General features: G+C 37.7%; 1 protein-coding gene and 1 pseudogene across 7 annotated transcripts in view; one reads left to right on the plus strand and one right to left on the minus strand.

The window, feature by feature from the left end:
- CADM2 (cell adhesion molecule 2) overlaps positions 1-27,585 on the plus strand; it is a 1,275,304-nt gene that overhangs the window by 173,355 nt on the left and 1,074,364 nt on the right. The gene's annotated exons all lie outside the window — the stretch shown is intronic.
- Positions 15,009-27,585, minus strand: part of LOC308242614 (mitotic spindle assembly checkpoint protein MAD2A-like) — a 149,637-nt pseudogene continuing 137,060 nt past the window's right edge. The window contains exon 2 of the transcript in view: positions 15,009-15,673. The product of the transcript in view is annotated as a mitotic spindle assembly checkpoint protein MAD2A-like (transcript). The remainder of the gene's footprint in view (positions 15,674-27,585) is intronic.

Raw genomic sequence — 27,585 nt, forward strand, 5'->3', positions numbered from 1 at the left:
ATGTATAATCTTAATTATCTACTGGCTTGGAATGTCTGTGTTATAATATAGAGAGTAGCAGGGAACCAAAGATTACAGATGATTTTTAGATACTTAGGATGAGTGTTTCCTTGCTGGTTGTAAGAAAAGATTTAGGAAGATTACATAAGGAGGGAAGGATTTCAGTGCAACCATAAATCAAATTTTATTCATTTGTTCATTCATTCATCTGTGTAAGAAATAGTCATTTAAGCTTCTACAAAAAATATAAAAAAACTCAATGTGCTAGTCTCCTATATAATTTATTGTGAGAGAGCAAAAGATAAATAATCCTAGGGTCCTGTCTGCAAAGAATTTACAATATATGCAAAAGAATGGCATGATCAAAAATAAAAATAGTTCAAACTGTAAATTGACAAATATCATAGGAAGACACAGAATAATTGCATAGCAGTTCAATGTAATTACTTCTAGTGTGCACTTGAAATGGGAACAGGGCAATATCCTTGGAAGAGAAAATAAATATTTGAGTTGGGTTGAAATGACCAGTAGATTTTGGACATCTCACATGGGAAGAGACATCCCATTTGAATATAAGCAAAGTCACTTAGGTGGTAATATATTCACATTAAAGAAAAGAGTTTTGACCACATTGAGGGAAGGGAGAGGGAACAAGGGTGACATGTTAAGGAGGTTATATAATTTCTAAGAAATAAAGGGATGCCCACAAATGGTTTCTGAACAAGGGAGAATAGTTTTGGAAGAAGAGAGATCTGATGAGTCAGACAAGTGGGATATAAAAGAAAAACTAAGCCATTATATTAATCCAAAGAAAATATTTGACCTATTGAAGAGAAAACAGAGACAATAGAAATGGTGAGAGGGAGATACAGTTAAAGAACATTATAACATTGATGAGACATAGGAAATGATAACATGTAAACAAGAATGAGCAGATAAAAATAATTTTAAAAAATGGGAATGTTAACTTACACTTCCAGGGCAATAGAGCTAATAGCAGAAAAGGCACTAAGGAGGAGGGACAGGTTTGGAAGAGAAAACATTTTCTTCTACTTGTAGCATCTTGGTTGAGGTATTAGTGAAGCATCCAGAATGAGCATGCCAATACATAGTTACCAAAGAGGGGCAGGATTTTCACATGGATCCCTATTCACTTATTTTACAAGTAAACATTTTTCTCTATTATGTGATAGGCACTAAGCAAAGATATGTAGAAATTATGATTAATGACACATAAGTCTTCTCTATCAGTGATATAATGTTTAGATATATCCATCTAAACAGACAGTTATACTCAAGTGTGTGTAGGTCAGGATGTGGAAATTCAGAGTTCAATGAAAACAGGTTTGGGGAAGCTCAGCCTTGGCCCATCAAAGAACATGCTCTAGCAATAAATTCTAGGCAACTTACTGGTAAGAACTCATAAGAGTTAACCAGACAGAGCAGCAAGGGGTAAAAGGAAGCAAAAAGGGGGAAAGGGAGAGTAGTGTCTATATTAGTCATTCAACAAATAACTTGTCAAAGTTTGGGGGAATCAGTGACCTGTCACAAGAACTAGGTGTTTAGATAGATAAGTCTTAAGTTTTGAAAATGTTATTAAGGAAATAATTATGAAAGATAAAAGAGAACTTAGGGTAGGTAAATCCTATGGAAATATATACATAAGGTACAAGAAATAGGGGGAGGAAAACCAAAAGTAAAGGCAGGGAGAGAGAAGTAGCCAAAGAGGTAAGTTACCAAATGATTTTCATGAAGAAGATACTGATTTACCTACTACCAGTGTACCATTTTACAAAGACAGAAGCTCACCTGAGAATGTCCACTGCCACTGGCACTTAAGATAATATTAATACTCTTAAATAAAATGTCTCTGGAATAACGGGAAGTGACCTGTGGTATGGAGGTAAAGAGGCTGAAACTGTTTTGTAAAAAAATGGAGAACAGTGAGTACACATGAATATTTTGTAAGTTTTGATAATAAAAGAATGAAAAAAATCTACAAATGCTAATGAGCACATGAACAGATATTCAACATCATTAATCATTAGGAAACCAAAACCACAGTGACATACTTCATGTTCATTAGGATGACTATTTAAAAAAACAAATAAAAAAGAAAATAACAAGCATTGATGAGGATGTGGCAAAACAGGAGTGTTTTTGCTTTGGTGATAGGATTATAAAATGTTTTTCCACAGTTACTATGAAAAACAGTATAACATCTCCTCAAAAAATTATAGTAAAATTTGCCATCTGATCCAATAATTCTACTCTGGGGTATACACACAAATTAATATAAAGTAGGGACTCAAACAAATATTTGTACATCCATATTCATAATGGCCTTATTCACAATAACAAAAAAAAAATTGGAAACAACCCAAACATCCAATAGGTGAGTAAACAAAATGATACATATATATATATATATATATATATATATATATATATATATATTGAGTGGCCAGATTATTATCATCTCTGAACTCATAATAATCTGGCCACTCAGTGTATCTCCTATGTAATAAAAGGCTAATATGCAAATTGTCCCCTCGACCAGGAGTTCAACCAGCTGGCAGGCCGGCCAACCGCCCATGTCCCCTCTCCCTGGCCAGGCTGGCCCGACCCCACCCATGCACGAATTCATGCACCGGGCCTCTCTCTCTCTCTCTCTCTCTCTCTCTCTCTATATATATATATATATATATATATATATACTGAGAGGCCATATATATATGCAATGATATATTATTCAGCCTTCAAATAATGAAATTATGATACATTCTACAACATTAATAAAAATTGAAGACATTCTGCTAAGTGAAATAATCCAGGACAAATGTTATTATCAGGTTTCATTTACATGCGGTGTTTAGAATAGTCCAATTCATAGCGACAGAAAGCAGACTAGAGTTTATGAGGGGCTGTGAATCAGGGTAAAAAGGAAATTATTGTTTAATGGGTGCAGAGTTTTAGTTTGAAATGATAAAAATATTCTGGAGTTGAGACATTGAGAAAGTGACAAGTACTCATTGTTGAGGATGTTTCCAATTTGTATAAGTTTCATTTTAAGCAGGGCTTCCCTTATGCTATGGAGAGAAAAATGATATAAGCAAGAAGAACTTTATGAAGAGGAGAAAAACCAACAATTAGATGGGACTAATGGTCCAATTATCTCTTATTTTTCTGTTTTTACTAGGAGGTCTAAGGTCTCCTCAAATAGATAAGACTCAAAAAAAAAATAAAAATAAAGAGTAGTAGCTGGGGCAGATTTCATTTCTGCCAGCTCCATTATTTTCCCCCCAATTTTTTTCCAAGTTTGATCTGAACAGAATCAAGAGAGAAACACAGAATACCTTCATTTCTTAACCTGATACCTACTAGTACCTTTACAGTTACCTTTGCTGAAACACGTACATCGTTGAAATGGGAAGAGAGGGGGAAACAAAGAAAGAATCTTTAAAATTAAAAATTATTGGTTAGAAACCATATATTATAATGCAAAGATATAAATCCACAACAGGTTTTCAATAAATCAATGATTATGCTCTAACTAAAAAAGGTGGCACTCTTGGACTGTCAAAATAAATATATATATTTCAGGAAATTCTAAGACTTTTCTACTTTGTTCAGTTTGTAGATGAAAAAAATTGCATTCATCTGCCTTGTGATATGAATGACAGTTACTTATCTAATTATCTTGGTGGACACAGGAGGAGCACAAGGGCATAACTGGAGGGCAGAGGAGAAAGACAGATCTCAAAGCCACTTGTTCTTGAATGGTTTTCCAAACTGTCCCATTAGCCATGATCTGTCTCTTTCAATTCCTACAGGAAACAAATAAACCTGGGACCATTTGGTTTATATTTACAAATATACAAAATGATTCTTTCTTAACATTCTAGGAGTTATTAGAAGCATATTTTTTTTTATCAATTAGGATATCAGTGTGTCTCTCCCCCACTCCCCCAAAGCCCCCCCCCCAAAAAAAAACAAACACACACACACACACATTTTTCTCTAACCAACCTTTCTGACAGGTAGATAATTTAGCCTGAGGAACTTCTTTGTGACATCATATCACTCTGGCAGATTTATAATGTTGATTCCAATTCTCAGACCAACTTGTTTCTTGAAAGACTTCACCTTTCTTCTGAGCATTTGAAATAACATAGTGTGAAATAGTATTTCATACATTTATAAATGTCTTTTTTATAATATCTGGGGTAAAAGAAAATAGAATTCAAATTAATCAGATAAATTCCAAATGCTTATGAGATGGTTCTGAAATGTTTTAAATTGTTTTTAGGAAAACTAATATTTTCTCTTCAAATTTTGTTTTGTTTTTAGTTTTAAATTTATCTCTAACTTATAGCACAACTAGATAACTAGAATTTACAGAGTACTTAAAAATGTATATATAATTATAATCCCCCTGCTTTATTGCATTTAGTTCTCCTGAATTTACAGATAAGTTACATAATCTTGGAAAAATTAACTTGTTCAAGATGATACAGCCAGTGTGTATAGCCAGGGTTCAAATTTAAACCCTTATACCCCAAGATCTTGTAATCTTTATATTATACTAGTCTGCCTATTATCTACATCTATATGAGAATTCTGAAGTATTTTGATGAGAATATGTATTAAAAAATACTATGCAGCAGTAAAAAAGAAGGATCTCTTACCCTTTGAGACAGCATGGAGAGACCTGGTGAATATTATGCTAAACGAAATAAGCCAGTCAGAGAAAGACAAGTATCACATGATCTCACTCATAGGTGAAATCTAATGAATGAAATAAACTGAAATAGATCCAGAGACAGAGAAACATGGAACAGATTGTCAAATCTCAGAGGGAAGGTGGGGGAGGTTGGGTGGGTGAGAAGAGATTAACCAAAGAAGTTGTATGCATATATGCATAACCCATGGACACAGACAATAGGGTGGTGAAGGCCTGGGGTGGGGGATGGGGGAAGGTTATAAAGGGCCAATGGGGGGAAAGGGGGACATATAAAATACTTTCAACCATAAAGATTTAAAAAAGCACAAAACACACCTCCAACTTTTAATTTATCTTAACATTATTAAAATATGTCAATAACAGCCAAATTGTGATATCTACTTCTTATTTAGTATTCTGTACTTCACTGATGCCTAGAATGAATAGTAATGTAATAGGAAGCGAAGAAACTTTATTAGAGCAGCTATCTAAAAATAATGGATAGTTATAGATTTCTAAGTATAAGACTTCTATTAAATTCTAAGCTCTTAATAATGTTTACCGATCAAAAAGCATTTCTTTACCACATCTCCAAAAAGTTCTATTTCAAAGTTATAGATAGGGGACAAAGGGTTCTTGATGGAAAATGGCAATGTGGAATTATAGCATGCCTCTTATTTCGCAAGACACTCAAATGCCTAGACTCATTTATCATTTCTTATCAACATTCACTGAAAACCAATGGCCAGCTTTACACATGCTGCCTGGTGTGTCTCATGTTGACAGCAAATGGCCATATTTACACATAAAAGTTCCAGGATGTTACCTATTATTTGAAAATTCTGGGGAATAAAATTCTTCTTTGGCATTTAAGAGCTATAAACCTGAGTTAAAATACATCGTGTAAGTGATCTTTCTGACTAAAGTCATAAAATGTTGATGATTCCCCAGCATTTCAGAATCCTTCATGTACTTTTGTGTGGCTAAATTACCAAAAAGTAGAAAAAGTGACTATCATGCATGTTTTCCCCTTGTATAAAGTTGACATATACTGGTAATTCTTACTTCCTTATAAGATTTTATTGTGTGAATTATTAGGAAAAATCTGTAATATTACATATGAAGTATTTTATTTCAAAAGGTTTCTACTGTAAAAAATGTTACTTTTTTTGCAGAATAAATTTTTTTATTAAAAAAGCAATATTAATAGCATTAGGTCCTCTGAACAATCCATACATGTCAAATATGAATAATATTAATAAAATTAGGGTATTTTGAAGTTATATATACCTATTTTTAGCTAGAGTACTTTTCAATAATTAAAAATAACAAATGAATATGTTGTAATAGTTCAAACAATTTAGAAAACTATATTGTTGTATATATCTGTAGAATTTGTATTGTATATGAATATAATTCAATAACTTCTTAAATTTTACAGTTCTAAGTTGAATTGCTCACCAACCCTTTTATTCATAGATGAACCGTGAACAAAATATTTGTGTCAGTCATCTACGACACTTTCTCCTCCAGCCTAGACTTCACTGTGTTTCTTAGTTTTCCATGATCTTAATGTCTCCTGTATATTCTGGAAAAAGCTATGAGTTTGTTCATTCATTTACGCAGTGAGTGCTTTGTTTTGGGCACAGTGCCAATAGATCTCTCTTGCACTGAATAAGGAACAAAAGATACCAAGAGATTTGGCTCTGCTGCCCCAGTAATTTATAACAGATAAAATCCAGGTTGAAAACAGACTGATGACTAACCGATCTGGGCAATTTAACTGAAAATGAGTTAATAATACCTTCCTCTTGGGATTATTGACAGGACTGAAAGAAAAATACAGGTGTTCGAGACCTAGTAGATACCACTATATTTTCCACTGGGTGTGGAGAGGATAAAGAAAAAGAGGTTCACCAAAGTAACATTCTACCATTCTTAGAAGTAAGAGAACAAGATCATTCCTTCAAGAACATCAGTTTAAACACAAATCAAAGAGAATGCAAATCACTGCTGAATATTCAAATTATACTCTAAAATGTTTTGCATTATATATTTCTCAATATAATTAAAACAACTTTTTAAACATTTATTTATTTAATTTTTTGTTGTTGCTATTAGGGTATCCTACTTATGCAAAGTTTAATGTGAGGCCAGCCTTTTTCTGGTCTGTATCACTGTGGAAACGACAATAGAGGGGAAGAAGAGGGAGTATATATAGCATTTTTAAAATTTATGACATACTGTAGCTAAATGGTCACTTTATTCTTAGTTTCTCTCAAGTCTTTGAGTTTCAATAGTTGTAGCAAACAGGGTGATGGCCTAAGAGAAAAATAAAATTTAGTTTCACACACATACATAATTTCCTCTCCACTTTAGATTCCTTCCTGAACTCAATAATTAATCTTGATATTGATAGAGAATAGTCTTGGCAGTACATTTGTGTGATATTATTTTTACCACATAACGCTTGAGTGGGATCCCTAAGTAGTGGCTGTGGTAGGAGCTGCAAAGACTTTGGATGTGAGCTCTAAGAAAAAAATCCTACCTCTACAGTTAGGGTTGGATGTTTCCTACATCAGGGTGTGGGTATCTGGGGGATGTGGGGAGTGAATAACGAATGAGCATAGAGAAACCCTATGACATGAACTGATAGGATGAAAATACTTGTTGTGGTGAAGTTCTATGTGGAGATACAGGGGAGACAGGCATCCTCAGAGTAGGTGTGGGTGCATGAGGAAGGATTATGAGTTTAGCTAAAAGGCAAGTAGTGGGTACCCTGGTCACCCTGTCAGGACACTGGAAAATTAGGTGTTGGTTACAAACCACCTTCAGAGATAGATTCTGGACCTGGAAGTTACTGGAAGTATATGTAATTACCGAGCTCAGACATGGCTCAAAAATTCTGATTCTGAAAAGAACTTGGCTACAATATGATGAATTAGCTCTTTCAGTGTTAAATTGAAAAAAAAAAAATCTTGGTAGTACTTATTGACATTAATTAGCTTAGGTAGTTACTTGAGCATCAGATCTGGTGTGAGACAGGTTTATGTTTAAATACTTGCTCTTCCACCTATTAACTGTGTGACCTTGAACAAGTTCCTTAACCTCTCCCAGGCTCAGTTCCTTGGTATGTGAAATCAGGTTAATAGACTGTCTGGCTCTTAAAAAACACAGGGCTTGTTCTGTGACCATTCATTATGACAAAGGGAAAGGATTAAGGGAATCTGAGTCTTAGGTCATATATAGAAATATTCCTATATAGGTTGTTCATACAATGGGGCCTAGCATAACCACCCTAGAATATTTTATGCTGGCCCATTTATTATTCTTAAACATGTTCCAAACTCTTAATGAAGTCTTCAATGTTATTTCATTTATATCTACCTGAAATGCTTAAAATTTCAAATGAGAGAACAGCCAATGGTGATTTAATAGCCAATTTACTTCTGATAAGTTTCTACTCCTTCCTTAACTACTTGAATGCTCTTTTTAATAATGTCCTACTTCTTGCTAACCTTACAAGGTCTGATCTACCTTAACTTATTCCTGGAAATGACAGTCAATCTGAGAAGGGAAATGCTGCAAGTTAATAAGGAGAATTTAAAATGACCCTCAAGAGCAGCAGATAAATTGCTAATTAGAATTATCACTGTTTCCTCAATAATACTGTTCTAAGGTCTGAATTATGTCAGGACATAAAAGTAGCAAGTTCATTAATATTTTTTAATGCATATCTATTATTTATAAAGCAAGTCTAAGCTGGAAGCATAGACTTAAGTATATTACCAGATTCTCACTGCCTATCATCCCTTGGTATCTTTTGTTATTCCTCATTCCTGAGAGTAAAAGTAAAATGAGCATGGCTCTGCAATCAAATAGAGTTCAAGATCAAGGTAAGCACATACCAGTTGTGTGACCTTGAAAGGGTGATTTTTGAAAGGATATTTGTAACCTTCACTTTTCTCATTTGTAAAAAATCTAGGATAATACCTACCTCACAAGTTTATTATGCCAATTTAAAAGACTACTAATGAGCAACTTTAATTTTTAGTAGTAGATTATTTGTACCTGGTAATGATTGTATGCTTGTTTTCTCCACAGTGTCTCCCTTCTTATCTTCTTAATTTCATTCATAAAGCTTTTATTTTCATAGTGAGATAATGCTAGTGACCCATAGTTACCGGTAGGCTCATGGTAATAACAAGTGTGTGCTGAATTAGATCTCTCCCTCTCATCTGGTCTCTCTTGTATGCTTCTTGGAGAATAATATTTGTTGATATGGGTGGAAGCATAGATGATTCTATTAACGGAACAACATCACTAACACATTCTTGACTTTGTCTTCATTAGCAATACCATCTAAGTAATTGACGACCCACAAACATATGCACATATTCTTACATAGAGGGATTATTATTTTTTTTTTAATTTGTAGCACTAGTTTAAATATAAGGAAATTTGAATAATAAACTTCAATCTTCCAAAGCTAAGTTAAATCATACATTTAATGATTACTGATAATTCATACTATTATGAGTCAAAATTAATGAAAGAGTTGAACAAATTTGATTGTGTCCAACTTCTAGAAAATAATCATCACAACAATCAACTTTTACCTTAGAAATTATTTTCTGGTGTATGGTGAAGTATGAATGCTTTTAGAAGCAAATATTGCTGAAGATAGATACATTTCATGTTTTTCTATTTAAATATGGTGGTCAAAATTAATTCTCAGTAAATCTTCAAAGGTAGTAAAGAATATTTTAAAAATAGATGCAAATGAAAATGACCCTAGGAAATATCATCTATCTGTGAAAGAAAGCTAAAATATTTCAAGCTTGAATATGGCTGATTTAATTAAAACTCAATTAACATTGTTATTGTGTAACTAATGGCTTGAAAATGGCAATGTCATGAGCCATCAATTACGGATTAGTTTTAAAAAATGTAGTTACTATAGGCTGGAAAATCACAATAAGCCTTAGGGTGTGTGCTGTTTTTTTTTTAATCTGAATTATATTTGTCAGATTTTAATATTGGATTATAATTTATTAAAAACGACAAACATGATGTCACTCATGAATTGTTTTTCATCAAAAAAAGTATTGATAGGGTGTTAATAAGGATTAGGGTATTTTTATCAATTAGTATATTTTTCCAAATCTAAGCAATCAATTTTACTGTTATAAAAAAGCTCATGAGCTTCTTTATAGTTCCAGAAAATGCCATTTTCTTCCCAACTTTATTTCCTGTGCCTCCTATATTGAAATTTGTTTTCAAACTTGGCATCAACTGGAACATCAGTCCCTTTTTCCAAAGTATTCTCTTCAAACTCTGGTCCCTGAACAATTCTGTTATCAGTGGAAGTGGGGTGTCCTATTCCCCACTGGGTGCTGGGAGCAGGTCCTTAGAATATCTCGAGAAAAATAATTTTCTGAGACTTGCACAGGAAGATGAGTGATTTTTATTTGCATGGAATTACACCCCTGGGTTTCCAAAATCTCATTTCTCTTCATCCAGTCCTGGAAGAAGTGCAGCTGGGGATTCAGTAGATGCTAGAAGCAAAGCCAGTGTCTAGTTTCTCTTCCATATTGGAGTTGGGTCAGGCACAGCATCAGGCCTGTTGCAGGCCATTAGTCCATTTTATGGAGTCCACCAGGCTCTGGGTCATGTGGGCAAATGCAAGAAAGCTAAGACAGTGCTAACCAGGAGCCAAGAGAGCACACTTCTTGTTTAGATTACCTCAGATCTTCTGGAGCTTTCAGTGTCCACCCCTACTCTGGACAACAACTTTTTTTCCAGGTGTGACTGACTAACAAATACTTTCTCTATGTTACCCAGACTTTACTGGGCATGGGTCTTATCTTCCTCTGTCCAATTTCTTCACCCAGAGATCTGTGGGGAATAGACTGTGGCTTCCTAGGGAGTGTTAAACTCCCACTTCCCAGCAAAGCTGCACAAAGGACATGCCTATAATATTTGACCTTCCCTTTGTTCCTTACCTGTTAATAACTAGAGGCCCGGTGCACGAAATTCATGCATGGGAAGGGGGTCCCCTCAGCTCGGCCTGCACTCTCTCCAATCTGAGACCCCTCAGGAACTCTGGCTCCTAAAAGCTCACCTGCCTGCCAGCCTTGTCCTAAAAATGCAGGTTGTTCCAGGTTTTCCTATCGTGGAAGGGAAGCCCGCAGTAGCATCCTGGGTTCTGACCAGGGCTTATGTGCTTGTGCTTTATCTCAGCAGATGTGATTCCTAGAAGAAGACTCTTGGATGTACCCTGAACATTTCTATCGAATTTGCCAAATCATCCTCCAAAAATGTTGAACCACTTTAAACTCCCACCAGCAACCATGCATGTGCCCTCTGTCCCACTTTGATGCCAATATTATTGATTTCTCCCTAGCAGCTTCCCTCCCATCAGCCAAGACTGCTTGGAACTTGAGCCAACCTCATTGTTCAGCTGGGGACTTGACTTCCCGAGATAGAATTATGGAGGAGGAAAAATAGTTTTCCTCTACCTTTCTGAGTTCTTAGTGGAGGCCCTTGTAATGAAAGACAGATCACCAAGAGAAAAAACAAAAGTTCATTAACATGTGTACCTCATGTATACGTGGGAGATCCCAGGGTAAAAATAGTAACTCCTCAAGGTGGCTTAGAATGCAGATTTAAATACCTTATTCCTAGGGAAAGGGGACGGGAGATGTAGGCCTCTTAGAGGAGAGTAAATGATATTTAGGAAAGATGAATGGGGGTGGGGGGAAATAGTTTGTAACAAAGTTTGGGTGTGATGTCAACTTCTACTCTCCAGTCCTGTGACAGGAGTCAGTCTTCTCTGCCTGATGACACTTCTCCTGTCAAGGGGACCTATGACATTTAAGCTCCTTTTGGGGGGTCTGATTTTAGGCAGATCAGGAGACTTCAGTGAAAGCCTCTGCATGCATTTGCGGGTTTTCAAGCATCTGCAGCTCAAGATCATCAATATAACAACACAGCATATGCTGGGGTGGCATGTTCTCTGACCTTCAGAATAAATCCAACAAAAGCTTGTTTCCTCTCTTAGATGATTTGCCACAGTAGCCTTATTCCCTGGAGACGGTATTCTGACCAGACCTTCCTGGGAGTGGTCATAACATACCCTGTGCTTGTAGAAAGGTGTGGGCCACATCACTAAATAAACCAGGGGCAGTTTTCTCATCTTGTGGAAAGGAGATAAAGTTATGATAGTTTATTTCCCTTTCCACAGGTTTCTTGCGGGTTTGTGTCTCCGCTGTTCCCCCCACCCCCTCAGCAGCCCCAGCACCATGGTGGCGGGCCTTGGGGCTGTTGGAAGCCAGCCTCCCTGTGGGTTTGTGTCCCCGATCTGCCCCCCCCCCCCCCGCAGCCCCAGCTGCTGGGTGCCAGCCTCCCTGCGGGTTTGTGTCCATGATCCAGCCCCCTGCAGCCCCAGCGCCGCCATGGCAGGGCTTGGGACTGCTGGGAGCTGGCTGCCTGGCCACTATGGATATGGCCATCTTTGTTGGGTAATTTGCATATTCCCTCCTATTGGCTGTTAGCGTAGCAGAGTGATGGTCAATTTGCATCTCTTTTATTAGTGTAGATTAGGTTAATTACAATGGTATTGATACATGAAGTTGGGATGTGGACTCTTCCTTGTGGTTCTTGTCCTAGGAAGTTTGAAGAATAAATTCTCAGACTAAAAGGCTTTTTAAATAATAATGTGGACGTTTATTGGAAGCATATATAAACTCCCTCTGGGGAGGGTTCCCCAAATGGGAAAAGCCTGCTCTCTCTCTCCCTAAAACGAAAAAAAAAATCACCTATCTGAGTCTCTTTGTCTACAGGTTTATAAAGACTGCAGCTCTTTGTCTCTTCATGACCCTTTCTAACTGGACCCTTCCTTAAAGTATGACCCCTGAGCTTTCCTAATTGGTCAATCTTCTGCAGAGTATCAGTTTCAAAGGTCAAAGCCCCCCTCCCCCCCTTCTTTCTCCCTTGCAACATTCCTCTGTCCTCTGTAAAAGTAAGGTAAGCATTCTGCAGCTCTAAGACCTCACCTATGTATTCCTCTCCATGCCCCCCCCCCCCCTTATTCCCTAACTGCCTATCCTGTCTCAAAAATTCCTTTCAGTATCATTTCCACCCTTTTTTGGCTTATGTAAACTTTTCCTCCATAGATTATAAATTCTTCAAGTATTATGATTTTAATCTATTCAGCTGTTAATTTTCTCAACATTTTATATATGTTTATGCAAGATACATAGTCAGCAAATGCCCATGAAGTATATAAAATATTAATTTAAAATTGATATATTAAAAATATCAGTATGTTTTGATTTTATAACAAATGTGTCGTTGTATGAGTGTGTTCAATATAACCATGCTTTCCGTGGAAAGTTCAAAGAAGTTTAATAATGTCCATTTGTTTTTAAAAATGAAAATAGTCTCCCTTGCCTCTGGTACGATCTATACAATTTTTAGTTGTTTACAATCTAAAACTTATTAGACTCTATCATAGTAACAGACTGTCATATAAAGCAGACTGCTTTTTCTCAATAATATCTTATTCCATTGTCTTAATTTTTAGACTTAACTTTCATTCTTTTAAAGGGTTAAAATAATTTAATTGTTTACTTCAGCTTTATGCATTTGTGTTGAGAGGTTCCCTAGGGCAGGTGCATAGCTGTATAAGATAGATGGCCCTGCATATCCAGATATCTCAGCTGGGCACAGCCACTTAGAAAACCTTCATTGTAATAGAAGGCAATTCTAGTGAAACACACTGAGAAGCAAATTCCAAAATTGATCTTTCCAGGAAGGAGCTTAAACCCCTTACAAAAGTCATCACATAGAATCCAGAGACACTTGGAAATGCAAATGACCCACTTGACACAAGAGGGCACCTGTTGTTCTGCCTTGTTCTGCCTTGATTATGTCTTGAGGCTTCAATTTCAACAAATGAGAGAACAGAAGAAAGGTGCTCCTTTGATGAGCTTGTCCTCAGGGTAATAAAGGTAGAGGGAGAACTGCTAGGTGGTATCTATTCAGATTTTCTTACTGGCCATCAGTAATTACAAACCATTTACTGCCAATCTGAGATGTGTGTGAGTGTGTGTGTGTGTGTGTGTGTGTGTGTGTGTGTCTATACTATAACTTTTGTTATATGTTGCCTGTTTTTCCAGAGTCTTTATTAGTGAAACTAAAAAAAATAAAGAGGACTGGTTTACTGTCTCCGGGGAGAATGAGGAAGGAAATTATCAGATACTAATTTGGGTCTTCAAGAAAACAGAACATCAAAGTAGACTTGGTTACAGAAACCAAGAGGCAGGAGGAGAGAGGTCTGCAAGAGATGAAGAAGAATGATGAGTTGGGGGCTTAGACCTGAGAACAAGTTTTCAGTTTACCACATAAAATGTGCTCATGAGACGTTAACTTAAAGAAGTCTGCAAATGACCTAAGCTATGGAAAGGACAAGACAGGCATCGATAAGTGATTTAGATGTAATTGATGTAATTTGTGTTGCTTAGTTTCCAATACCACTCATCAATAATTTTACCTACCTTTGGACAACTCTTGCATTTTCCCATCTGATTATATTAGCCATTTATTTGCTTATCCTCTTGAGTCTCATATATATATATAAACATGCACATGTAACTTTATTTATCACTGTCATTAAAGCTTGATTTTATAAAACACAAAAAGACATTAAGAGTTCTGTATCAGTGGAATTGAAACAGGAGAAATGGCAAAAGATTTGTAAGTGTAAATTATATACATTAAAGACAAGTAATCGGGGGTTTTTCAATATGGAAACTATACAAATGAAATAAATGGCAAAAGGACCTGGAAGGAATACTGTTACAATGGCTGATCAGTTACTTTAGAACTAAACAAAGATTCTGAATATTCAGACTTCTTTTGCTGTTCCATATTCACCTAGACTCAGAGTCAGGCTACTGACCAAAAGTTCTGATTTAGGAAGGCTTTTAGCTGAAAAGCCAAAGTTTCCCATCTCCAGTTTCCACCCTCAAAGGAGTTGACATACCAGAGCTGATGGGATCTGCTGGTTCCCTCAAACAGTGTCAACCCTATGGAAATTATGTCTACCCTATGGGAAGTCAAACAGGCACCAACCAATGGAACTACGGTATGTGCACAGTTCAGTGAAGTACAATGTTAAGTTTTCCCCACCTCAAAAGTAATCAATGGAACAAAACAAGAACTACAGTTGGCTTGGTCTCAGGAAACACACGTGTAGGATTCCATTACGTCTCCGGCTCCTTCAGTCATTGACAGGGATTTTGGAGGCCGCCATGCTGTTCACTTTGTGGATTGTCGTGGTGAAGGAACGCAGGCGGACCTGCTCAGAATTGGCAATGAACTGGGGTCTGGACTCTTCCCACGTTTCAGGTACAACCAAAACTTTGTCTGTATAGATCAGCAGGTCAAAGGAACAGGAAGCTTCCCGCAGCGGCAGGAAGGTCACTGTGGCTGTGATCTGTCTGATCACCGAGTGGATCTCGCCTAGATGGCTTTCTGAGACTTTTTTCTGGGTGCACATCATCTCTGACAGTCTTGTCACACTCAATGTCAAACTGCCACCTCTCAAGGACCGCCCCGTCTTCAATATTCGAGATGACCACCACCAGCTTCTGCACTGAGCACTTGGACAGCCAGTCTTTCAGCTGCTCCGCCACATTGCTTAGGCACTGCAGGAGTGCGCGGTCAGTGGTAACCAGCAACCGGAGTCCGCACTTCTGCACGCGAGTCAAGGTTTCAGACGGATAAATGCCACGCTGATACAAAATGCTATTGATGCCAAATGAGAAGAACTGGGCCACGATGTCCGCGCTCCTGCGCAGGGTGATGCCCTGCTCCCCGAACAGCTGCCGCGCCGTGGGCCCAAGCACCAGGCTTCCGCGGAGTCCCAGCCGCTCCCGCCACTGGCTTCAAAAGTAACAAAGCAGCACGCCTCCGCCTCTGCACAGGCACACTGCACCCACATTTTTCTTTCTCCCAGCATACCAGCAAATTTAAAATTATAATTAATAAAGCATAAACTAATTTGTGTTCTTCTTCCTTCTTTCAAATGTATTGACATCATTTATCTTCAATTTATCTTTACTTTCTTATCCCATTCACAGAAGACTGGGTGCTCCTTCCCTTGATCAAAGCCATTCTTTTCACATTTATACTTGATCTCATCCCCTTTCTTGTCAACAGGGACTTTATTCCATCAATATCTCTTCTATTTCACTTATCTTTGACCTCTAACTCTTCCAGTCACTTATCTCCTCCTGTATTTAAAGAATCCTCTTCTATTACCCTTTTCAGACCTAAAACAAAAACTTTATTAACTACTAAAGCCTGGTGCACAGATTAGTGCACTGGTGGGGTCCCTCAGCCAGGCCTGTGCCCTCTTGCAATCCAGGACCCCTTGGGGGATGTCAGACTGCTGGTTTCCATATGATCCCCACAGGGGCTGGCTGGTCTTGCTCAGTCTTGATCAGGGCTGATGGGGACCTTGGGAGGGACCATAGGAGGGCTCCAGGGATTGTCTGGCCTGTTTTGATTTGTGCACTGGGCTGGTTTTGGCCTGATCCCTGCAGGCCAAGGGACCCCACCAGGGCATCATCGGGCAGGGGAGGGACTGTAAGAGGGCTCCAGGGCATGTCCCGCCTGTCTTACCCAGTCCTGATCTGCCTGACCCCAGCAGCAAGCTAACCTACAGGTCGGAGCATCTGCCCCCTGGTGATCAGTGTGCATCACAGCGTCTGGAAGAAAGGTTGAATGAACAGTTGGACACTTAGCATATTAGGCTTTTATTATATAGGATATACACTCCAACTATATTTACAAACTCTAATCTCTCAGATTTAATTGATTCAGCAATACATTGCAATATGTTTTATTTTGCAATTACAATTACAGATCTAAATTTGAGTTCAACAATGACTCAGCATGGCCAAATCCAGTGAGAATATTCACTCAATTTACTGGACCTCCCTGTTCACTGTTTGCCAAGAATGATGTTTTAGAACTCATTACTCTCTGGAATTTGTTTTACTATTTACTCTACATACTTTTCATTTCTGAGCTTCTGCTGTGCCTATCAATTAAATGTTAAGGTTGACCACTGTTTTCTCAAATTCCATAATCTTGTCTTTCTCAGGGCTATCTCATCTATTCTCAAGTTTTGTGCATGAAACAAGGATGGCTTTGATGATTTCCAAATCTATATCTTCAATCCAGACCTGTTTCCCATACTGCTTAAGCATGGGATATATCTAAGAAATCCATTCTTGGGCAATTTCGTTGTTATGTGGTCATCATAGCATGTAGTTACACAAATCCAGATGATGGAGCCTAACTACACACCTAGGCCATCTGGTATAGCCTATTGCTTCTAAGCTACTAGCATGTACAGCATGTTACTGTGAAAAACAAAACAAACAAAAACATAAAAGAAAGACCTTGGAGGTTAAGTCAAACACAAGAGAAAATGCTGCAATTAAGAATGTGGTGAACTCAAGAAGTCTTAGGCTACTGATTATGTAACATAGCAGCATACTTTCTTTATAAGTAGAAAGGGTAGACTCTAAAATAATGATTAAAAGTATAATATAGTAAATACATAATCCAGTAACATAGTTTTTTTTAATAATTATTGTCAAGTATTATGTACTGATCGTAATTGTATGTGCTATCCTTTAATAGGACTGGCAGCACAGTAGGTTTGTTGACACCAGCATCACCACAAACATGTGAATAATGCATCATGCTCTTATCAGTGGGTATCCCTTTTCCTATTATGTGCTTGGGGTCAGGTCCTTATGATATCTCTAGAAAAAAATTTTTCTGAAATTCCTACAGGAGGAGGAGTAATTTTTATTTGCATGGAATTACATCCTTGCTTTTCTAAGATCCCAGTCCCTTAATGCAGTCCTGGAAGAGGTGCAGCTGGGAGTTCAGCAGAGTTAGAAGCAAAGCCATTGTCCAGAGTTTCCTTTCTGTGGTGAAGTGGGGTCTGGTGTAGTGTTAGGCTAGTGACAGTCCATCAGTCCATTGTATGGGGTCCGCATGGCTGTGGACCATATGAAAAATGCAGGAATGTGAGAGTTATGGAAGCCAGGACTCAAGCACCAGCAAGCAAGAAGTGAGAGCAAGAGAGGGAATTCTTTTGTTTAGGGGATTACATATCTGAAATCTTCCTGTGCTTTCAGTGGCCACTGTGCTTGCAGTAGCCTCTGACCAATGGCCTGTTCCCAGGTGTGACTGACAGACCTTCCATTTATCGCCCAGACTTTAATGGGCATGCCTATAATGTTTGCCTTCCCATTGTCCCTTCCCTGTTAATGACTGGGTTAATTCATAATGGTATCCTTGGTACCACATTATGATAACTATGAAGTCATTGGCGATAATTGTTGCCCCAAAAGTGGTCATATGGCGCATGACTATATCCTATATAATAAAAGCTTAATATGCAAATCGACTGAATGGCAGAATGACCAGTAGGTGGGGGGCAGGGCCAGCAAGCAGGTGGCACCAGGCCAGTCAAGGCATGTGCCAGCGGAAAGAGGGAGGGAATGGCGATGGGGGAGGGCAGCGACCAGCGGTGGCAGAGGGGCAATGAGGGGGCCAGCACCGTCCCCTGATTGACCCATCTGGTTGTCTTGCACAGAGGGAGGCTAGGCAGCAACAGCAGGGTGATGGGGGTGGCGCTGTCCCCTTACCCCCTACCCCAGTGGTCGGCAAACTGTGTCTTGAGACCCACATGCGGCTCGCGAGCCGCAGTTTGCTGCTCTGTTGACTAATGAGTTTGCCAACCACTGCCCTACCTTCACCTACCATAGATGGAGGCCAGGAGGCAAAGGTGGGGTGATGGGGGCAGCACCATCCCCTGATCAGCCAGCCTGGTCGCCTCCTGCAGAGAGAGGCCAGACTGCGGCTTAGGCCCTGCGGAGAGCAGGCCTAAATCATCAGTAGGACATCCCCTGAGGACTCCCAGACTCTGAGAGGGCACAGGCCAGGCTAAGGGTCCCCACCCCCCAAGTACATGAATTTTCATGCACAGGGCCTCTGGTAGATTTATAAATGAGCATATCTGCTTGGAGCTTCCACAGCCTTCTCAAACACATCAACTTTTACCTAGTTTTCTAAAATCTTTGCCTGATCTTGTTAGGTCTGATCAAATAATTGAATGGATACCCCTCTCCTGGGAACTGACCTTTAGACCATTTCACAATGAACATTCCCTTTTGCTTAGACCACATTCCACTTGCTAAAACCACATTCCATTGAATAAGACCATTATCCTTCCTCTTGATCTTCCCAGGATCCAGACCCACCCAGAGAAATCTCTGTCCGAAAAAAGCCCAATCTCTGACTCCCCATCCTTGGGTGCTGATGCCATTTTGGGGCTCAGCCCATCTGGTTTGCAGATGATGTAATAAATTCATAATCCCTCACCACTTTGGCCTCGTGCATTACTCCTTCAGCAACCCTAAGAGATCCCATTTGACAGCACTACAAAGTCACTCAAGAATATTCTTTGCTATCATGTTAAAACTCTCTCCAATTTCATTTTCTGGCTAACTCATTTTTAATACAGATTTAGCTCTTTTGGGGAATTATGTGTCTGAGAAAACCTTCTGTGAAGTCTCAGACAGAGCTAAGTGTTCTGCTCTGTTATCCCATAGATAGCTAACATTGCACTTACCACAGTAACACATTGTGGTCTTTTAGGTGACTACCCACCTGATGAAGGTGTTCTTCAGGACAAAGAGGGATGCTGTATTCCTGCTATCTTGGCACCTACCTGTGGCTGACACAGCTTTAATAATCAACAAATGTTTATAAAACTGATCTGAATTCAGCCCATCAATATTATGATTTCCATGTCTTTTTCTTCTTAAGTAGAAAACATTAAAAAAGAAAAAAAAAAGAGAGAAAATAGCTTCTGGGTAAGTTAACTGACATTGCATTGTTGGATCTGGTTTGTTTGTCACAAGCTTCAGAGTGATATTAGAATAAAATTAACAAACAGTGCTCTTATCTGTCTTTATAGTTTAAAAAGCAAGAAAAGGGGATTTATTGAATAATTTATCATTATTAATCATTGTTTTTTGATTCTGGATATTGTCTATTTTCAATGAATAGTAATAAAATATTTTTAAAACTCATTAATTTTCTTTATATAGATATTGTTGAATATCATTAACTTGAGTTAAAATACACCTCTTCCCCAACCCAATTTTAAGAGTCCATTGTGAGGAGCAATTCTCAAATCCTAATTGCTCAAAAATGGATGTGATTGTTTTCTTTTTTTAGGATATGTTTTTATTGATTTCAGAGAGGAATGGAGAGGAAGAGAGAGTGAAACATCCATGTTGAGAGAGAATCACTGATCAGCTGCCTCCCACATGCTCCCTACTGGGGTTTGAGCCTGCAACCCGGGCATGTGCCTTTGACCGGAATCGAACCTGGGACCCCTCATTCCACAGTCCGATGCTCTATCCACTAAGCCAAACCAGCCAGGCAATGTGATTGTTTTCTAAAAGAAATTGGGTATATTTAGGTATTTATTATTTTTATTAAATTTATTGGGGTGAAATTTGCTAATATGATCATATGGGTTTCAGGTGTCTGCGTGCCCACCACTAGGCATTTATTTAAATGTTAATAACCTTTTTCCTAGGAAGTATATAACTGAATCAAGAAACAAATCTACATATATAAAAGCCTAAGTGACCATTACGACCAGAACGACAGGAACGACCGGTCGACCAGTCGCTATGCCACACACTGACCATGAGGGGAAAGACATTCAACCCAGGAGCTGCCCCCTGGTGGTCAGTGCTCTCCCACAGCCAACCTCCTGCAGCCCCTCCCCCCAGCTGGCCAACTTCCTGCGCCCCTTCCCACAGCTGGCCGGCTCCCCTGATAGGCCTCAATTGCCGGTCAGTCCGCGGGACCCCACTCATGCACAAATTCATGCACCAGGCCTCTAGTAGTCTTATAAAGATATTCAGCAATTTTGGGGCACCAATATGTAAGTTGTAGCATACATATCTATGTGTGTGTGTGTATGTGTATGCACATATATACACATGTATATACATATACATATGTATGTATATAAGTCTATATGTATATATTCCTTTTTATATATTTAGGTACATATTTTTCAAACATTCCTGGGTCTTGTCCCACAGATGTTCTATGATCACATCATGTTACCAAAGTTACAGGTAATTATTCTGTTTATTGACATAGATGGTTTCAAAGTAAAAGTTGAAAAGGACAAAGTTAGGTAAACAAATATTTTTATTCAAGACTATTGCAGTAGGTGACATATGTACATCTGAACTCCATTTAGCTGAAACAGTTGGTGGGAAGGTTTTTCACTGAGGGTTGGGACGAGCTAGTAGAAAAGTACTGGAAGATGATAGGCAGCAGGTTGGTCAATGAGATGTGCGGAACACAGTGAGTTATTTCTTCAGCCTGCTAATGTTTCCTCTGTGATGAGGCCATCTGTATTTGTTAGTTGGTGCCTATGAAAGTTAGGCTTCTACCCTCCAACAGAGACTGGGCGATACAGGTGTATGGGTGTTATCTTCCTTGATGACTGTATTTCAGGGGATGCTCACAGGTCTTCAAATAAGATAATTCTTGGTACTAAAACTGACAAGAGGGTTTTAAAAAGATTTACATATATCTCAAAGGAGCAGAGAAAGAAATTAAAATGACAAGTTTTCTAAAGGAAAATCTCTCAAGAAATGGCATTTTCACATTTAACCTGTTTGCATACCTTAAAAAAGTTATTATAAGTGACACCATAATGGATATGAAAAGTAAAAAACAAAAAGAAAGAATTTCGGAGTAATAGTAAGATATGCATGATCTTAGATTCTTGGAAACTTTTAAGTCACCTTACCTGGACAGGTACTTCTGTGGTTTATCTGCTGCTTACTTAGGAAAGTTAAAATTAAGTGAAAGAAACCTACAGTGGATTAATAAAGAAAACTACATTTAAAAAAGTGGGTTGCACCTTTTAAATTTCTTTAAAAGAGAATTTCTCTAAAAATTTATTAAGATTTAAATATTAAAATATTAACCCTTAACTGATTTTTTTTTATTTGGTTACGATATGTTTCCATATTGTAACCAAATAAAAAAATCAGTTAAGGGTTAATATTTTCATCTCTTTTTATTTTTTTAATAAATCTTTATTGTTCAGATTATTACAGTTGTTCCTCTTTCCCCCCCCCCATAGCTCCTCTCCACACAGTTCCCACCCCCCCCTGCCCTTACCCTCACCCCCGTCCTCATCCATAGGTGTACGATTTTTGTCCAGTCTCTTCCTGCACCCCCCACACCCCTTTCCCCCCCCCAAGAATTGTCGGTCCACTCCCTTTCTATGCCCCTGATTATATTATATTCACCAGTTTATTCTATTCATCAGAGTTTTTATTCACTTGATTTTTAGATTCACTTGATAGATGTGTATCTCCTGTTCATAATTTTTATCTTTACCTTTTTCTTCTTCCTCTTCTTATAGAGTACCCTTCAGAATTTCATATAATACTGGTTTGGCGGTGATGAACTCCTTCAGCTTTTTCTTATCTGTGAAGCTCTTTATCTGACCTTCAATTCTGAATGATAGCTTTGCTGGGTAGAGTAATCCTGGTTGTAGGTTCTTGCTATTCATCACTTTGAATATTTCTTGCTACTCCCTTCTGGCTTGCATAGTTTCTGTTGAGAAATCAGCTTACATTCGTATGGGTACACCCTTGTAGGTAACTGACTGTTTTTCTCTTGCTGCTTTTAATATTCTCTCTTTGTCTTTTGCCCTTGGCATTTTAATTATGATGTGTCTTGGTGTGGTCCTCTTTGGATTCCTTTTGTTTGAGGTTCTCTGTGCTTCCTGGACTTGTAAGTCTATTTCTTTCTCCAGGTAGGGGAAGTTTTCTGTCATTATTTCTTCAAATAGGTTTTCAATATCTTACTCTCTCTCTTCTTCTGGCACCCCAATAATTCAAATGTTGGTACGCTTGAAGTTGTCCCAGAAGCTCATTACACTATCTACATTTTTTTGGTTTCTTTTTCCTTTTATCTTTTCCAGTTGGGTGTTTTTTGCTTCTTCGTATTTCAAATCTTTGACTTGATTCTTGCGATCCTCTAGTCTGCTGTTAGATCTCTGTATATTATTCTTTATTTCAGTCAGTGTATGCTTACTTTCTAGTTGGTCCTTTTTCATATCCTTGAGGGACTCACTAAATTTATCAGCAGTTTCTAGAAAATTCTTGAAAATCTTATAACTGTGGTTTTGAACTCTATATCCAGTAGTTTGCTTTCCTCCATTTCTGTCATTTGTGACATGTTTCTTTGTCTCCACATTTTGGCTGCTTTCCTGTGTTGATAGAGTGGCTTTGTGTGCTAGGTGTCCTATAGGGCCCAGTGGCTCAGCCTCCCCAGTTACCTGAGGTGGACACTCTTGGTGCACCCCACTGTGGGCTGTGTGCACATTCTTGTTGTAGTTAAGCCTTGATTGTTGTTGGTATCACTGGGAGGAATTGACCTCCAGGCCAATTGGCTGTGAGGATCAGCTATGTCTACTATGGGAGAACTTCTGTCCTGGAGACACTCTTATGGGGCAGGACTTGCTTCAGTGGGGCTTTGGTGCTCACTGAGTCTGCCCCATGAGTGTGTCTCTTATGGATCTGTGGAGTTATAATCTGGATGGTCACACTCTGACCACTGGGTACATTGGCTCTTGGATCTCCAAGGAGGTGCTAATTTAGCCTCTGCCTGAGGCCACCCAGCAGGAGCTATGGAGAGATCTGCAGATTCCTCTTCTTTGTTTGGAGTTTGGAGGTGCCTAGATGAGGCCCAGCTGTGAAGCAGAGCAAGCTGCTGTGGAGCCTTGGGCCTTCTTTTAGAAGTTCTGGGTCTTTCTGACCCAGCTTCAGTTTGTTAGGTAATTTTAGATTGCAAAGGGCCAGGCCATTCATATGCAAAAGCCTCTGCACACAGCTGGGGTGGGGTTGTAAATTGGGTGGGGTGGGGTCTCAGGGAATCAACAGGGTGGAGCAAACAGCAATGGCCGACCTTTAGCCCTGCCCTAAGAGGCTCCTGGGTCTCAGTGTCCCGTGGTAATTGCTGCAAGCACCTCTGAGAAAAAGCCACTATTGTGTTCTGGCCCAATGCCAGACAGTCCAGTTCCCCCCCCCCCTCCCCCCCCCCCCCCCGTATGAGTCTGGGTCCCCAGAGTCTCGAGCAGGACTGGAGTTCAGAGCAGTCGGGAGCATGTGTCTCCCTCCTGATGGAAAAAGACAACTGCATACTCAGTTGCCAGCCCTCTCCGCACACGCGTGCCTCCGTACCTCTGCACATTACTTCCGCAGCTCCTCTGAGTCTCAGTGTGCTTTTCTCTTCCCTTCTAGTTGTAGAATTTCCACTCAGCCTGCCTTCCTGTGATTCTGGATGATGTCCGTTTTGTCTTTTAGTTGTAGTTTGAAGTGGTTGTGTGAGGCAGCAAGTTCAGGTGTTTACCTATGCCACCATCTTCTTCATCTCTTTTTAAACCTTTTTATTTGTGTGTGTGTGAAATATTATATAACTCTTACTCAATTACATTGTACATTGGGCAGTATCATTAAAAAATTAAATTGTAAAAAATTAATCTATGAGAGTTTCAAAATAATGGGAAGCTGAAATTTGCAGTTGATTCTTCTACATATGGGTTTATCTATTTTTTATGTGCATCCTATTTTCACCATTTGTTTGATACTTTCTTTTTATAGTAATAAAAGGTTATATAACAAATATATACATATACAGAGAAAATGTTTATTTTATTTGAGATAAAAGGACAATTAGTGCATTCTTTCAGTTTTTGAAACTGATTTATAGCCTACTGATTTAAAGTGTCATGAAAATAAGACTAGCACAATACTCTCCAGGGTCCCTCCATGCTGTCTCAAAGGGTAATAAAGTCTTCTTTTTTACAGATGCATAGTATTCCATTGTGTAAATGTACCACAGCTCTTTTATCCACTCATCTACTAATGGGCACTTAGCTATTGTAAATAGCACTGCTATTAACATAGGGGTGCATATATTCTTTCTGGTTGGTGTTTTGGGATTCTTAGGATATATTCATAGAAGTGGGGGAGATTATTATGCTAAGTGAAATAAGCCAGTCAGAGAAAGACAAATATCACATGATCTCACTTATATGTGGAATCTAATGATCAAAAAACACTGATGAAATAAATAGAACCAGAGACATGGGAACATGAAACAGACTGATGAATCTTAGAGGGAAACAGGGTACTGATGCGGGGGGGATGGGGGAAGGGGAGGAAGTGGCAGGAAGAGATTAACCAAAGAATTTATATGCATTTCCCATGGACACAGACAATAGGATGATGAAGGCCTGGGGTGGGGCAGGAACCTGGTGGAAGGGGCAATGGGGAGAAAAAGGAGGAGACATCTATAATACCATCAACAATAAAGATAAAAATAATTTTACAATAAATAAGATTATTTTCATAATTGAAAAGTGTTACTCTATGAATTACATGCATCTTGGATCAAAATCATGACACACATAAGCTTAGTGTATATTTATTTAGTTCTAGTTATAAGTAAAAGTGAATTTAGAATAAAAATATTATAAATTACCCCAAATTTAAAACTTTCTGTTTTTCTTAAATATAAAGCTAACCCATAGGTTAAAATGCCATTCTTTTTCTTTTAAGAGAATTACATAATATTTGCATTATCTTTCAATCTTTATTTCCCTGTCTTCTTAATAATTGCAGAAGAAAATTAATCAATTTCAGAGTCTGTAATAACAAATATGCATTACCATAGACTATCATTTAAACACGGTAAATAAGAATAGTGTGAATTACCTTTGAGTACTTAATACAATGAATTTTATGCATAAAATCACTGCATTTGGGTAGCTCCATTGTTGATAAGTTTTAAGAATTTGTGTATAGTAGTTTTTTTATGCTTTAATAGATAGAATTAGTGTGGTTAGTAATTATCTTTTATAACTTAAAAATATTTATTGTTCCCTAATTATGTCTGAGGCTCTGATTTAGAAGCTGAGACTGCAGCAATAAACTACACAGGATCAACTCTCATTCCTAGTGGGTAGAGTCTGGTAAAAAGTATTAAAGAAACAATATGGTGTATTTTAAGGTTATAAGTGCTTTAGAAGAGGATCATAAATCAGGTAGTTCAGAAGTTGAAATGTAAAATTTTTAACATTTCCTTTTGCAAAATTATTGTATGCATGTTTTTAAAAATACACAGTCTTTAAAAATGTCTTTAGCTTAGGTATTTTATGTTATGCTTTAAATTATGCTACTATTTTCATTTTTATTAATGTATCTATTTTTGTATGAACTATATCTGGCATACATAGTTAAAAGTAAGACAATTACAATAATTGTCTTTATAAGTCTATATTCTTTCCTTAAATTTGTAACATGTCAAATATAATGAAACATTATGGTAATTCTAAGACAAATTCAATGAATGCAAAAATGAGTAGACTTTATAATATTTTTTATTATATACGTTGCTTTATTTTTCCTATTTGTTGGTATTTATAGATAATTTTAGATGTCAGTTATTCTGTCAATTTTTTTTTTGTGTGTGTAGAGAAAAAACACCTGGATCAAGAGTTTAAAAACTAATTTCATTATGCAAATAGCTATATAGTGTGTGCATGCATTGCATGTTATTTTGATAGCAAGAATCTCTCAAGAATGTTATGATTTCATTATGAATAGGAAGATTCAAATAACTTTATTTTTAAGGACAGTTTTTAGTAGATCCACGATGAACTCTAAATAATATGAATTGTTAACCTTTAACTAATAAAAAAAAGTTAATATTGGCGTTCAGTATAGGAAATCCATTTTCTAAGCATAACCAAACAAGGAAAACCAGCTTTATTTTTCCTAATGTGTATAAATCATGCACTAAAATATATTTAGTTATTAAGCCTTCTCTGAATGACGGTATGCTTTAATGGAATAGACCTATTAGGGATTTTTTAAAAATAGAAGCTAGGTTAGTTTTGTTAGAGTTGTGATCCTTATAATGCCATCTTGTTTTATAAAACCATGTGCTTTTAGTAATGTCAGTTTTTAGAATCTATGGAGTTCTTGAAATGTTTGCTCTTGTAAATGACCCAAAGTCCAAATTTCAAACCCAAACCAAAGACTAATATCATATGAGTGGCTCCCCATCATATAATGTTGACTTCTACCAGGGACAGAGTCAGGAGAAAAAGAGGCTTCTGAGCCAGCTAAGTTTTAAGAAGTCCTGAATTGCTTATGCATTCAATAATTTATATTTCTACCTGGAGAAAATTGAACCATACCTTTAAAAATTCCTTTCATTTAACATGGCAATATGATTTCTTCTATTTTCCTCTGCAAATTGATCCTTAATATTAATTTTATTCTGATTTTTCATGTAGCCTGGGCTCTTTATACCTTTAAGGCTTAATTAAGGTTATACATGTTTCTAGGGACATGCCTATGTATAAAACATGTTTTTTATTAGAGACTCATTAAAAAATGTTATGTTTATCATAACTATCCATAATTTTTTGCTCTTTATTAGAAATGTGGTCAAATACTATTTATATTTCCACTGCTATCTACTACCCATATTGACTATTTAATTATTTAAAATTAATTGCATTAAAAATTTAATTTCTTAAGCACACTAAACCTGTTTTAGGTCCTCAAGAACCACATGTGGCTATTGGTTACCATAAAGATACAGACCGTTTCCAACATTGTAGAAAATTCTATTGAACAGTG

Source organism: Plecotus auritus (genome assembly GCF_963455305.1).
Source record: "Plecotus auritus genome assembly, chromosome: 2".
Classification (NCBI taxonomy): domain Eukaryota; kingdom Metazoa; phylum Chordata; class Mammalia; order Chiroptera; family Vespertilionidae; genus Plecotus; species Plecotus auritus.